At 39.4% G+C, this 14685-nt stretch overlaps 1 protein-coding gene and 1 pseudogene across 3 annotated transcripts in view; one reads left to right on the top strand and one right to left on the bottom strand.

Annotated features, from left to right (window-relative positions):
• The window catches only part of GPC6 (glypican 6), a 1123895-nt gene that overhangs the window by 31474 nt on the left and 1077736 nt on the right, over window positions 1-14685 (top strand). The gene's annotated exons all lie outside the window — the stretch shown is intronic.
• Window positions 2353-3415, bottom strand: LOC308511599 (protein N-terminal asparagine amidohydrolase-like; annotated as a pseudogene). Its single transcript has one exon. The product of its transcript is annotated as a protein N-terminal asparagine amidohydrolase-like (transcript).

Raw genomic sequence — 14685 nt, 5'->3', positions numbered from 1 at the left:
CTTATGTGGAAGCTACCTGCATCCAAGAAGTTGCAGGGGTGGGATTGGCTAATTGAAGCCAGAAAAGTCTTTTCAAAATGATACTTCTCTGGTTCAAGCACTGCAATATCTTCTCCTGCATGTACAAAGAAGATGGAATTGCTTAACATGAATTGCAATCCCCTCATTGTGTAGTCCTCTCCACTCCCAGCGCACTGACCAGAAGTCAGGTTCCCTGAAGTCAGACCCACCTGCTCTCATCTCTGCGTGCCCGCCCTTCAACAAATGGCCTCTGGTGCATCCTTCACAGGTGACCTCAAGCTTCATGTCCCCAGGAAGCCTGCCTTGAACTCTCTGTCAAGGTTGGAGCCTCTTTCCTTCCTCCTTCTAATGTCCTTTTGGGGAGCACTTGTAACAGTCATAATCTGATTTAGTTGAGACAGATTATTAAATCTGCAAAATGTATGGGATAAGTTCATTTTTTTTTTAATCACTAAAAGAGACAAGGAGTGGGTTGTAGGTAGGTTTGGAATTACATATTCTATCCCATGGAGAAGCTGCTTTTTGTTAGCAATATTCTTTTCTGAGTGATTGTGTGCTTGATGAAAATAATTGGAGGAATGTCACAGATTAGGATATAATCTAGTGCAGTATTGATTTAACCAGGGTTCTATTGGTGAAAAGACAATAAAATTAACTTTTGATTTATTAAGACAGACGCATAAAGCCTGTAATTTTAGAAAAGAGCATGACATTTATTTCTCATTCTATCAGTTGAAAATTTGAGTATTGATTTCTGCTTTTGTATTTATCAATATAATGAATATTGATTGTCATAAAAATGTCCCATTGACATTTTACAGTCCTACAGTAGCATCTGAATAAAGAAGTAAATTAAGGCTTGTGTAATTCTATTGTCATAGGTTTCTCATTGCAATTTCCCTTCCCTGATTTCCTTCTGCTTCTTCCTTTTCTCTCCTTTTTCCTCATTAAATAACTAGTACTGAACACATGCCCACTGTGTGTTGTACATATTCTAACACCAGAGGTATGAGTAAATGTTAAAAGACCCCACAGCCACCCATGATCTCATGCTTCTTCTACTCACTTAATGTTTCCCACCAGAGCTTTTCCTGAGGGTTTACACAAGTGAATATATGTATGCATAATGGTATATGTGTATCTTTATAGATATGTAGATCACCTTTACATCTGGAGATTAGATAGTATGCATTGTAAAGCGATGTAATTATTTCTTTTCCCCACTTAACAGAGAATTAAAAATCATCTTATTTCTGTAGACCTGGAATGTTTTCCCCTCCCTCTTCTCTGTAAATTGCTTTTTAAATGCAAAACACCTTCACGTTCTACTTAAACTTCCCACTGAAGTCCTTTCAGAATCTCTTATCTAGAACCTTTCTGCCTTTGCCAGCTCCATATATTTTTATATTTGTTATCTTCTAAACTTTATTTTTGTGTTTATTTCCCTCAAAAGGGAGTAAAATCCCAGTATATATCTCCCCCACCCTCCCGTGTCTTATATATTATATATTTTGGGTGATTTTAGAGAGTCAACACTAACACTCCTTTTCCTTTGCTTCCAGAATTTGAGACCAAATGAGAAACAGTATAGAGAAGACAGATAAATGGAGATTAAAGTAACAAATGGAGATTAAAGCTGATGTAGATCTGCATTTAGATCTCAGGTCAAAAGAGCTTGCTGCCAATTCCCAGCAGGATTTAATAGACTTGCACTCGTAGTTAATGGCACATCTGGACAGCCAGAGGCCTCTACTGTTTTTCCTTTGGGCAAAAAACAAACAGAAAGCAAATTCATTCAACAAAAAAGGGAGAGTTTGTTTTGCAAGCTTGATTGCTTCTCCATCATCCACTTGTTCTGATAATATTCCCTCCTTCCCTAGGTAGTCCCTGGAGTGTTATTTGAACAGAAGTGTCTCCACAGGACACGTTAGAGCTAGGAGAAAAAAGTTATACTCAAGTGTTGACCTTGAATCTCTCTACATTATCTTTGGTTCCACTCAATTTTTAAATCAATTAAGTTACTTAAAATTGATTTAGTGATCAAAAATCTGTTTGTCTCCCTGTCTTGATTGACATCTCCTACAAGTATGATCTGGAAAACACCACCTAATAACTTTCTCTTCCTGAAACAGCTAGGGCTTAAGGTAAAAGCATTCAGAAATCTTTGATATAAAACTGATAATCTAGATAATTCCTAAAACAGTTGAAAAAATGGAGGCTTGATGTACATCAAATATAGCTTCAGAGTGTATGTAAACACTTTTTTTTAAGGTTGCTTTCTTTTGTAATTCCCATTTTCAGCTTCCTGGAAAAGAGATATTTTTCCATAAGCTATCTTCTTCTTTTTTTGTTGCAGAGTAGAGCTTTATGTGCAGGAAATAGTGTGTTTGTTAGAGATAGTTTTTTAAAAATACATTAAGGTGGATCTAATATGTTCAGTAAAGTGGTGGTGTTGGGGTGGGCGGTGGGGGTGGCTGGGAAGGGGGAGACTCAGCCAGAGGTGAAGTGGGAATGTATTTGCTTATCTTGCTGCAACCCAAAATCCATATGTGGAAATGGCATCGAGGAATACAGTCCTATATATGGTTGTAGTTGTCCTGTCTTTGCAGTATAAACGTGAATCCTTGGTCCTCCTGTTAAAGCTGGTGCAGCTCGCAGCTCCTCCTGCAGACCCGATCTTGGAAGGAGGCTCTACAAATCTCTGCAGTTTTCATGTTGACAGCAATTCCATAAATTATTGGAAAGTGGTTTTTATTTTCTTCCCGGTCATTTAATTCTGTCACACATAATGTCACTAAGTGAATGTCATCATCTTGTCTGTCCAATTCACTAAGAAGTTGATGAGTAAGTTTTTGTGACAACTGTCCATCCTCACTGAAGCCGCCGTCCAGGTGCACTTCCAGCCTTCCACACTGAGCGTGGTCAGAAAGGATTTTATGGAGTTCATGATCAAGGGGGCCTCAGCTTTGGGGTCGGTTCCATCACAGTGTGTCAAGCAGGGAGCCCCATTACCTGTGTGCCTCAGCACCCCAATGTCACAGGTGGTGGCAGCATCAGAACCCAGAATGGAGATGGAGCTGTCCTTTGGGGAGGTCACTGCAAGCTCTCTTTGCTGAACAAAGAGAAGGCCTTGGGATCCCGCTTGTTGAACAGACTGACCTCTGAGAAGACTCGCTGTTTCCTCCAAAAGCAGGTGGGCTTGGACAAGGTCCTGGGTGGCCTGTGGCACCGTGCTGGGTGCCTCTGGACCAGCAGCAGCATCTCGGAGGTGGCTGCTCGGGCAGGCCCAGGAAGTTCGCGGTCTCCCCAGCTGTGGTGTATGTAACTTACACACAGATCTGAAAGTAAAACATATGATTGGAAATAGGCCACTGTAAGTGAGCAATATGACCATGGTTAGAGTTTTTAAGGAAGATCGAATGAGTTATTTAAATGTTTACTTTAGTCATTTTTTCCTTGAGCTTGAGTGAATCTGAGAATAGTATTATTAGATATAAAAGTTAATTTTGCATAGGCTATCATATCCTTTGGAAAGAAATATGAATGAAATATCCCTGCCTTGTAACTATTCTGAGTGATATATTATTGTTCAACTAGAGGCCCCTGTGCATGAATTCATGCATGGGCGGGGTCCCTCGGGATGGCCTGTGAGGATTGGGCCAAAACCCGCAGTCCAGTGCCACCTGCAGAGCTCCTACCTGCTGCTCCCGCGCATCCTGGCCCTGCTACACCTGCCACAGGCTCGAGCCCAATCAATCCCGATCAGGAGAGGCTTGCACTGCTACAGCAGCACTTGCCAGCTGTGAGCCCTGCTGAGCCCTGCATCGGGTATCCTTCTGAGGGGAGTGGCTTGTGGGATCAGGCCGAAAACAGCTCTCTGACATCCCCCAAAGGGTCCCAGATTGTGACAGGGCACAGGCCAGGCCGAAGGATCCCATCAGTGCATGATTGGGACCGGGGAGGGAGCACGGGAGGGCTCCAGGGCAGGTCAGGCCCCGTCCTGCCCAGTCCTGATTGGGGCTGATCAGGGCCGGCTGGCCAGGGAGGGACATGGGAGGTTGGCCAACTGGCCCTGATCAGCCCCGAGGAGGACTCCAGGGCATGTCCGTCCCATCTTGCTCAGCCAGACCCCAGCAGCAAGCTAACTTATAGGTCAGAGGGTCTGCCCCCTGGTGGTCAGTGCATGTCATAGTGACTGGTCAACCGGTTGACTGACTGTCCCCTGGTGGTCAGTGCTTGTCGTAGTGAGCAGTTGAGCTGCCTCAGCATATAATTAGCATATTATATAGGATTGGGACTAGTAATACTGGTGGGCAAATAACTAATTTTCTTTAACTGTTAAAATTTAGTAGTGGTGCTTTTCTCATTAAAGAACCAGGACTTCCCAACTACCAAAGAAGACCAATAATTGAATCTTTTAGTTACTTGTGTTTAATATGACTAATTAAAAGACATTCCTTCTTAAGTTTTATAAATTCTGAAATCAAATTTATTTTGTACTGACAGGATTACAGTAACTTATTGATTATCAAGATAGGATTATTTTTTTTAGTTATATTAAAGAAATTAATAGTAACTCAACTCTTCAGATGGTAATGAGGTAAACTGGATAATGTAAACCAGGCCACTTTGGACCATCTTAGTTTTGAATTTGAAAGTGTGACTAGAGTGATACAATAATTATAGTTAGTCTGTAATTTTAATAATTCAGCTTTGAGAACATGTAGTTGTCTTTAAGTGATACATTTATCAAATGAATAAGATAAAGAATATTAAAACTGGGTGGGCATTTATCCATAATATATGAATTTATATTACCTTTGAAATTCCCTTTTAAAAAATTCCAACAATTTGAGAAATAATTTATAAAACAGAGAATGTGAATGATTTTAAGCAGTGAATTTTAAGAGGTAATTGAAGAATGAGGTGATTCATTGTCTCTATATATACATATATGTGTATATATATGTATGAAAATGTTTGAATGTTGTGATTATAATGGGATCATAGTGTTTATAAGTTTTTCAAAACATGGGTTGGTGAAATTCAACAACCCAGGTTGTGAAGATTCTTAAATAATTAATGTAAGTTATCACAGTGGAGCTCCAACAATTTATTCTGGTCTTGTTTGGATATAATGTCTGTGAATGATTCTGTAAATGAGGTTATAAATATTCATCTATTTTATCACTGACAACAGCTGAGAATTCCTGAATAGACAGTGGACCGCAGAATCTAGATCTTCAATGCCTATGCATATCCATACACTTATCCAACTTTATTTCCATGTTAGGTACCAGCAGTTTAGGAACATTTGTGTTAATAAGCTGCAGAAACAGAATTATGCTTCTTTGTATTAGAGTTTGGAAAGCTGTGACCTGATTATCCAGAAAAAGATAGGTGGTAGGTTTTATTCCCATTAAAATGTAAGGACAGAGGAAAGATAGGCAGTGCTTAAGGAACTGGCAAAATGCTCTACCCACAAAGCTATGACCTGAAATACAACTTGTAAAGCCAATGTGAATGAACTGTACCCTAGGAAGGCAAATTGTCTCTTTGTGGCTAGGAAAAAACATTTAGTTCTCTCTGAAATTTAGGCCAATTTATTTTTACAAAAATATGGTCTGAATCGTATCTAGGTAAACAGAATTGCACGTTTAGAGTGATATTAAGAAAAGTTAAATATATAACCCATGAGTAATATTTCATATCTAACAACAGACTCTTAGAATCCCTTGCTGCTAAGCTGATAGAATTCATTTGCCTAAAAGTTAAAAAAGTATTTTAAATGTCAGGATTTCACTATTTGTCACAAAGTTTTATATGTACTTTAGATTTCTACTCATAATATTTCCTTTAAGATCAAGACCGATTTCCTCTTTTTTTCAAGGGGAATGAGTGAAGTCCTCACACAGCTTCTGTTTAAGAACTTTGAAAATTTGAGGTAGTTGGTAAAATTATTCACGTAGGCATTTATTCATTCATCTAACCAGTATCTACTAAACATGAACTATGCCATTTTTTTAAGGAATTCATGTTGATGAGCAGTGCCACAAAAACAAATGAGTAATGTGTTATGATTTGGGGGAATGTGGTATATTCATTCTGGAAATGATAAAAATTATTTTCTTATGTGCCCTGTTAATATAAGTATAAAAATAATACTTCTAGTATCAAAATATAGAAGTCTGTGCTCTGATGATTGAATTCTAAAGAGGGACATGGTTCTATGCCACATGGAGATTTTATTCTAAAATACTTATAGTATGAATATATTCATTCATATATTCAGCTATACACATTGAATCTTACCATGTACTAGGCATTTTGTTAGGAGCCCGAAATAAAATAGTACAAACAAATCCCTAGAAGAAAACTATTTTCATTTGAAAACTATAAATACATAGAACCTGACCTCGGATATTTCAACTTAGTTCATTGGCAAATTTTTGCTTACATGTGGTCTGTGGCTTTATTCTATAAATGTGAATTTATTGTATAAAATGTCTCTTAAATAAATACATAGATACTTACTGTTTTTGAAATTTCCTGAATAAATGTTAATGGAAATGAATATTTGTAAGGCAACTAATTCTAATTTTGATATGACAATTTTCCGTGTTTACAGAGTACTTTAACATATTATTGTATCACAATGTAGAGTCTTATCTCAGGCTGTATAATGACTAAGGGAATTAGTGAGGGTTTGGGTTAGATACCTGGGGAGTTAATCGGGAGCTCACATATTCAAAAATTTTGATTGTTCAGGCCTTGTGAATTTAAGCACTTAATCAGGCAAAATACTGAGGAATATTACAAGTCCTGTTTCAGAACTGAAAACCTCTTCTGATTATAGACTAACCTGTCTGCCAACTCTGACATGTTGCAAACAGATGCAGTATTACGTTGAAACTCTTTTCATCTCTTCAGGTGGAAGACTGTTTTCAAGTTCTTAATGGTTATTTTTCTAAAACTGTTTCATTTAAGACCTTAATTGGGTATATGAAATGTTTCTTTTGTCATTGATCCTAGTATATGCAACATGTATAAAAGGATCCTTTTGTTTTAAACATTGCTCAGTTTTATGAGGCATAAAAATGAGAAGAGCTTCATTCTTTAGAACACTGACTAGGTAGCAAAGGAGAAATCAACAGACCTCAAACATGATATAAATGAAGCACAGGAGTCAGTTAGTGTATTATATTAGTTAGCTAGCACTGCCATAACAAAACCATGGACTGGGTTGTGTAAGCAACAGAAATATTTTCTTACAGATCCGGAGGCTTGAAGTCTAAGATCAAGGTGTGGGCAGGTTCGGTTTCTTCCGAGGCAGTGGTTCCAACCTTCCAATGCCACGAACCTTTAATACAGTTCCTCATGTTGTGGTGACCTCCAACCATAAAATCATTTTCGTTGCTACTTCATAACTGTAATTTTGCTACTGTTATGAATCGTCATGTAAATATCTGATATGCAGGATGTAGTTTCATTGTTACAAATCGAACATAATTAAAGCATAGTGATTAATCACAAAAACAATATGTAATTATATATGTGTTTTCCGATGGTCTTAAGCGACCCCTGTGAAAGGGTCATTAGACCCCCAAAGGGGTGGCGACCCACAACTTGAGAACCGCTGTTCGAAGGCCTCTCTCCTTGACTTTGTAGATGCCCACCTTCTCGCTGTGTTCTCACGCACATCGTCTTGTGTTTTGTCTTTTTGTGTGCCATGCATCCCTGGTGTCTTTGTGTGTCCAGTCATTGGATCAGGTCCCTCCCTACTGGCCTCATTTTAACTTAATCACTTCTTTAAAGGTCCTATCTCCAAATGTAGTCACATTCTGAGGTACTAGGGGTTAGAGCTTCATCATATGAGCTTTTTGGGGGGGCGTGGGGGTTGGGGGTAGGAGGCTAGGGGATACAATCCATCCTGCAACAGCTAGGAAAATGTTTAAGTACTTCGGTTTATTTGTAATGACCAAGATGAAAACATTTACCTTTTAGCCAAGCAAGAACTAAGGATGGCCCTGGAGCCCCAGCTGAGGAAAGATGAGGAAGTATATTGTCAAGGTTCTCCCTGGCTTCAGACTGAATGAACTCTGTGCTTAAGCTTCCTCATTTTGGGTTGTGAACAAGTCAAACGCGCTAACTAGGGTTCTTTTTACATTTGATGTAAGAGACCTTTTTACCCCGAGGTTTGTCAGGAACATACAACTTACAAAATGCCTGAAGCTTTGGCCTTTTCACCAGCAATTTTATTGATGACCTTTACACTTTAGACTTGAGCTTAGAAAACAATTGTGTGTGTGTGCACGCGCACGCACAATTTGGGGATTGATTATGGGAGGGGCTGTCACAGGATGAGAATCTCCTTGAAGTGCTCTGTGGCCACAGAAATACTTCCGTGTTAAGACTCCTCTGAAGAGGAGTCTGCAGAGCGGGGATGGGCAGCTCATGGAGCTCAGGGCTGGACAGCATCCATGGAGCCAGTATGAGATGGCTTGCTACCAGCTCTTTATCCCTTCCTTTGTGAGTACCTGGGACCAGAGGCCTGGTGAAAGCCTCAATCTCTGGGCAGGGATTCTACCATAATTAATAGCCCAGTGTCCACTTGGGGACATTTTGGGCAGGTGTTCCTTATTTCTTTCCAGCTACCCCCCCCCTTTTTTTTCCCTGCTAATTTTTTAGGTGGCTTTCAAGGAAGGATTTATATTGTATTCCCTTATATTCTGCCTCATATTAATAACGTCCCTCCCTTCAACATTTTTAAAGGCAATAAAGATATTCATCAGTGTCTCTAAAATACTCACTCATATACCAGGAGTGGCACTGTAACACGGCTCTGTGGCCGGAGAGAAGAGAACTTGACAGGGGGAGATGTTTCCTCAAAAACCTCTCCCCATGACATCTCCTGTAGCCCTGGACCAATTCACAAGGACGTGATTTGTTTGGTTAATTATTGGTTAAATTATGCTACTTTGCAAAGGTTGCCTCATAAATTTACCATGGGAGAAGCAACTCACGAATAAACTGGGGTAGTGAGAAATAGGGCCTGTGTTTTAGTGCTGGTTCTGTAGGTAATAGCCCGGCCACTATTGGTGAGTCCCTCCATCTCCCTCTGTTTCAGCATCTTATCTATACAATGATGGAGATCATATCTGCCAACCTAATTAAGAGTTGTAAGGATCAAGTGCAGTAAAGCCAAGGAAAGTGCTTTATAAACTGTCAGGCACTATACAAACAGAAATGGTGAATGCTGGTAAGAGAAATGTGAGATTAAATGGGAGGCATTAAAAGCTTATAATAAATGCTTTCGCTTCTCAAAAATCTTGTTTATTCAGACCAAACCAAGGTGTCTTTATTATAACCCAATTTCTCAAATCCCAGCCTGAGTTTGAGCTTGAAATGTTCAGAGATTCCTAGAATCTGAAAAATTATTTTTAGCTATACTGTGAAAGCATATATTTACAAGCATTCAAATTTATTATTGTCTTTCGCCATTTCTTTAGAAGAGTAACTATTCAACTGTGTGGGGTTTATTTGGGGAATTTTTTGTGAATATTTTTTAAGTATCTTTTTCTTTTCCTGGTCTTTATTGTTGAGATTATTATTTTTGGATTCTTTTTTTCTTTTTGCTCTTCTGGTTGGGTGTGTTTATGCTTCCTCATATTTCAAATCATTGATTTGATTCTCAGAATCCTCTACTCTACTGTTGAATCCGTATATTATCCTTTATTTCAATCAGTGTATGCTTAATTTCTGACTGGTCCTTTTCCGTTTTTTTGGGAGGTTTCTAGAAGATTCTTGAATAACCTTATAACCATGGCTTTGAACTCTATATCCAGTAGTTTGCTTTCTTCCATTTCTGACATGTTTCTTTGTCTCTGCATTTTGGCTGCTCCTCCGTGTTTGTTTCTATGTATTGATTGGGTAGAGCTGCTATGTTTCCTTGAGTTGGTAGAGTGGCCTTGTATAGTAGGTATTCCACAGGGCCCAGTGGCTCAGCCTCCTCAGTCACCTGAGCTGGGAGCTCTAGGTACATCCCTCTGTGGGCTGTGAGCACAGTCTTGTTGTAGTTGAGACTTGATTGCTATTGGTGTCACTGGGAGGAATTGACCTCCAGGCCAATTGGCTGTGGGGACCAGCTGCAACTACAGTGGGAGAGATGCTGTATAGGAGATACCCTTGTGGAGCAGGAATTGCTTCAGTGGGGCTTTGGTGCTCACTGAGTCTTCCCCTTGAGTGTGTTGCTTATGGATGGGTAGAGTTGTAATCTGGTATGGTCTGACACTGATCACTGGGTACACTGCCTCTTGGGTCTCCAGGGAGGTACAAAGTCATCCACGGCCTGGGGCCACCCAGCAGGAGCTACAGAGAGATCTGCAGATTCCTCCTCTTTGTATAGGGTTTGGAAGTGCCCAGAAGAGACTTAGCTGTGAAGCAAGGCAGGCTGGTGGTGGGCTGGGTCTTTTATTGATAGGTTTGGGGCTGCAGCTTGTTTGAGAGATTTTAGCCTGAGCAAGGACAAGCCATTCATATGCAAAAGCTGTTGCACACAGCTAAGGTGGGGTTGTAAATTGGATGAGGTGGGGTTTTAGGGAATCACCATTGCAGAGCAAACAGAAATAGCTGCCTATCAGCTCTGGGACCAGGGACGACTCAGCATAGGAACAATGATCCCTGGGAGCACCTTTGTCTGGGAGAAAGCCACCCCCGACTTCCTGCCCTGATGCCAGACAATCCAGTTCCTCCTCCTATGTGTCTGTGTTTCCCAGAGCCTTGCCCTGGTACTGGATTTCAGAGGAAGCGGGACCTTGTAACTTCAGTTTGTGGTGTTGGCCTTTTAAGAGGAACAGGTGGGTCTCAGCAGCCTCTGTCTCACTGAGCTCCAATCTGCACTGGTTTTTACAGCCCCTGGTTCTTACTTCTTTTCCAAGCTCTGGGATCCTGGGCCACTGGGAGTCTGGTGTGGGGCTGGGACTCCTTGCTCCTCTGGGCGGCCTCCACAGAGATGATCTCCATCCTGATTAAAAATGCGGCACACATGGGTGTCGTACCAGCCTGTTCTCACTCTGCACCTCCTACCAGTCTTTAGTGGGCTTTCTTCTTGACTTCTCTAGTTGTAGGACTTCCATTCAGCCAGCTTTCCAGCAGTTCTGAATGATGGTTTTCTGTATTTTAATTGTAATTTTGATGTGGTTGTGAGAGGTGGCGAGTACAGGCGTTTACCTACGCTGCCATCTTCAAATCTCTGCATCTTTCCAATGCATTATAAGTTTGCTAAGGGCAGGAATAATATATCTATTGTCTTTGTTTCCCCCAATTGGCAAGCTCAGTGCCTAGAACTCAGTGGAAGTTTATGGAATAAATTTAGACCAGGGAATGTTTCTTTTATTCATATTAAGGATTTTAAAGTTTGCTTTTCTAACATAAAATCAGAGTTTGGCCCCTCAATGTTGTGCTCTTCACTTTTAAATCAAACTTCTTATTTTGAAAATAATTTTATATTATGCCCCAATGAATTAAAATACTTTTCCTTCAATACCATAGTTCTTGGGTAGAGCATATTGATAGTGTAATAATGTTTCTAACAGTTAAAAGTGTTGCAGTGGTTCAGTTTCACCATATGAGCTGAAGAAAAACACATTTTAAAAAAATTAGTTTTATTTTTAATTGTGGTTATCACACAGCATTAAATTTATCATCTTAAGTGTTTTTAAATGTACTTTCCAGTTGTGTTATGTATATTTACATTGTCTGCAAACCTGTAGACATTTTTTATCTTTCAGATTTCACTCTATGCCCATTTTAAACTAGTTTTCCCTCCATTTAACATTTTATTGCTATAAATTTTAATACTTGAATACTTAATAAACAAATACTTTTAAAACATATTGACACATTACTTTTTACTTCTGCTTTTATTTATGTCTATCAAAGTCATATAGGAAATCTAGATCATGTGACATATTTTCATTTTCATTCATATGCAAGAAAACCAGATACTTATTTTCTTGAATAAGCATTAGGAATATTGCCTTGCTAAGAGTAAATAGTAAGTAGTTCAGTAATGAGTACATGAATAAAAACATCCTATATAATTTGTAAAGCAGTAGGTACTTTTCAAATCAAAGTAGATTTATATAAAAGGAAAGAAATATGTTACATCTTTAAAACTGCCTATTACTGAAGATCAACTTTAATTTGAAAACCCTTGATTTTCCAAGATAATTATAGAAACCATGCTTTCACTTTTGCAGAGAATGGTTCAGCTGGGTCAGTGGTTCTCAAACTCCAGTGTGTGTCAGAATCACCTGTAAGCTGCTTTATTTATAATAGCTCTGATCTGGAAACAGCCCAAGTGTCCATTGGCAGATGAATGGATAAAATAAGCTGTGGTACAGCCACACAGTGGAATACTATGCAGCTGTGAAAAAGAATGATCTCTTACCCTCTGAGACAGCCTGGAGGGACCTGGAGAGTATTATGCTAACGGAAATAAGCCAGTCAGAGAAAGACAAGTATCACATAATCTCATTTATATGTGGAATCTAATGAATAAAATAAATTGACAAACAAAATAGATCCAGAGACATGGAAGTATGGAACAGACTGACAGTTCTCAGAGGGAAAGGAGGGAAGAGATTAACTAAAGAACTTGTATGCGTATATGCATTACCTATGGACACAGACAGTAGTGTGCTGAAGGCCTTAGGTGGGGCAGGAGTGGGAGGAAGAAGGTCAATGGGGGGAAAAAGAGGGAAATCTCTAATACTTTCAACAATAAAGATAAAAATAAATAAAGTCACTATAAAGAGAGAGAGAAAAAAAAGGGAAACACCTGAAGATCTTCTTTGTATCCATTACTGGGACAAACCCCCAGGGCTGCTGAATCCTTAGGTTTGGAAAGAAACCTCCTGTTTTGCATCTGAACAAGTTCCCAGGTGATGCTGATGCTCTAGGCTGGGAGACCACACTTTGAAAACTACTGACCTGGAGCAGCCGTTCCTCAGAAATTCTTTAAGATATGAAGATATAGTTTGTTAAGACCTGTCCAATGGGATTCGAAAAGCTGTCCTCTAGTCACCTTCTAGGAATTTACAGTGACCATTTGCCTATGGAAGACACATTGAGATCTGGCCTTAAAATAGCTTCTTTAACCTTATTTTCATCATTTCTTATATTCACTTGATTGTCGAACTATCTTTTTACTAATACCAATTATCTTTTGAGGGACACTGACATTTTTTTTATGCATAATTTGAAAAGTGCTGTTTAGTATAAAGAATTAGGAAAGTGTGAGGTTTCAATGTCTTGTTTGAAAATATAGGGCAAGGCAGGGCAATCTCTCTTCCTATCTTTAAAAGCAATGTGATAAAACTCCATTTCCTGATGTGGGAGGAGTCGAAAGGACTTGTTCAGGTACTTTACATCTCTTCAAACATAGAAAGTAAAGGAAATAAAAACTTGGCTTACTTTAAATTCCAGTTTTTGTTTTGAGGTTTGTACCTCAAAAGTTCTGTCATCGCATCTTAAATGGATTGTTTGGTTTTCAATTTCCTGTGTCAATTTCACAACAATACGCATAAATTGGTTGAATGTACCAATATTGTGGCAAATGCGTAGCCTGATGCAAGAGTTGAGAAGTATGATGATACCTGCTTAAGTCTGAAACGCGCCAAGGGACCTGCTTTAGAGGATAGTGCCAGTCAGTATTAAAGATATCCCTGGTTTTGCTATGGTTCCCCTAAGGCATGTCTGTAGTGAGAGTTCTGCACAAGGTTAGCATCCTCCAGTGTCCTCAGGCTCACTTGTGGGAGGATCAGAACAAAGATTTCTCTCTAGAAAGTGTAAAGACAGTCTCCCACTTCCTGTTCCTGATGCCAAGAAGAGGCATAGACCTATGTTAATTCTCTAAGGGATCTTAACTTTGCAAACATACTATTCTCTGTATGCATATGGCTTTCCTCTTTTTGTAGATGTTTTTTACCCGCATTTTTTTTTTTAAATTTTAATCCTCACCTAAGGAATGAGGATAACTTTTCCATTTTTTGTTTGTTTGTTTTGTTTTGTTTTTTAATAAAGAGTGGAAGGGCAGGCTGGGGGCGGGGGGTGAGAAACATTGATGTGACAGAGACGCAGAGATTGCTTACCTCCCACACATGCCCTGTCCTGGGGCAGGGATTGGACCTGCAGCACAGATATATTCCCATGATCAGAATCGAACCAATGATTCTATGGTGTGCAGGCTGCTGTTCAAACCATTGAGCCATGTTGGCTAGGGCTACCCACAGTTAATTTTCTTTTTTTTGTTTTAAACCAGGGCCAAATAATATAACTGGTCAACAAGGCTTTGAGAATTTTTAGAAAGATGCAAAGTAAACAAAGTGAAGGATGTTGACCTCTCACATTATACATTGTATATCCCCCAACTTCTCTTTTTTTGGGAATTTTTGCATCAGACATAGATATGTTGCTTTTGAATATGATGTATCTGTCTGTGTACATGGCATAAATATATATATCGAAGTCTGAGGTTTTCATATTGTGATGAATAATTATCATGGTATAGCCCACTCAGTAACTACCAAAACCCAGCTAGGCCCAGTAAGGGAATGCCCGGCAAAGGGTGGTCTACATATGTGCCCAGCAAATTCTCTAAGG

The sequence above is a fragment of the Myotis nattereri genome (assembly GCF_964212035.1).
Source record: "Myotis nattereri genome assembly, chromosome: 2".
Classification (NCBI taxonomy): domain Eukaryota; kingdom Metazoa; phylum Chordata; class Mammalia; order Chiroptera; family Vespertilionidae; genus Myotis; species Myotis nattereri.
Note: the sequence above shows the minus strand (reverse complement) of the source record. Positions and strands in the feature narration are given on the sequence as shown.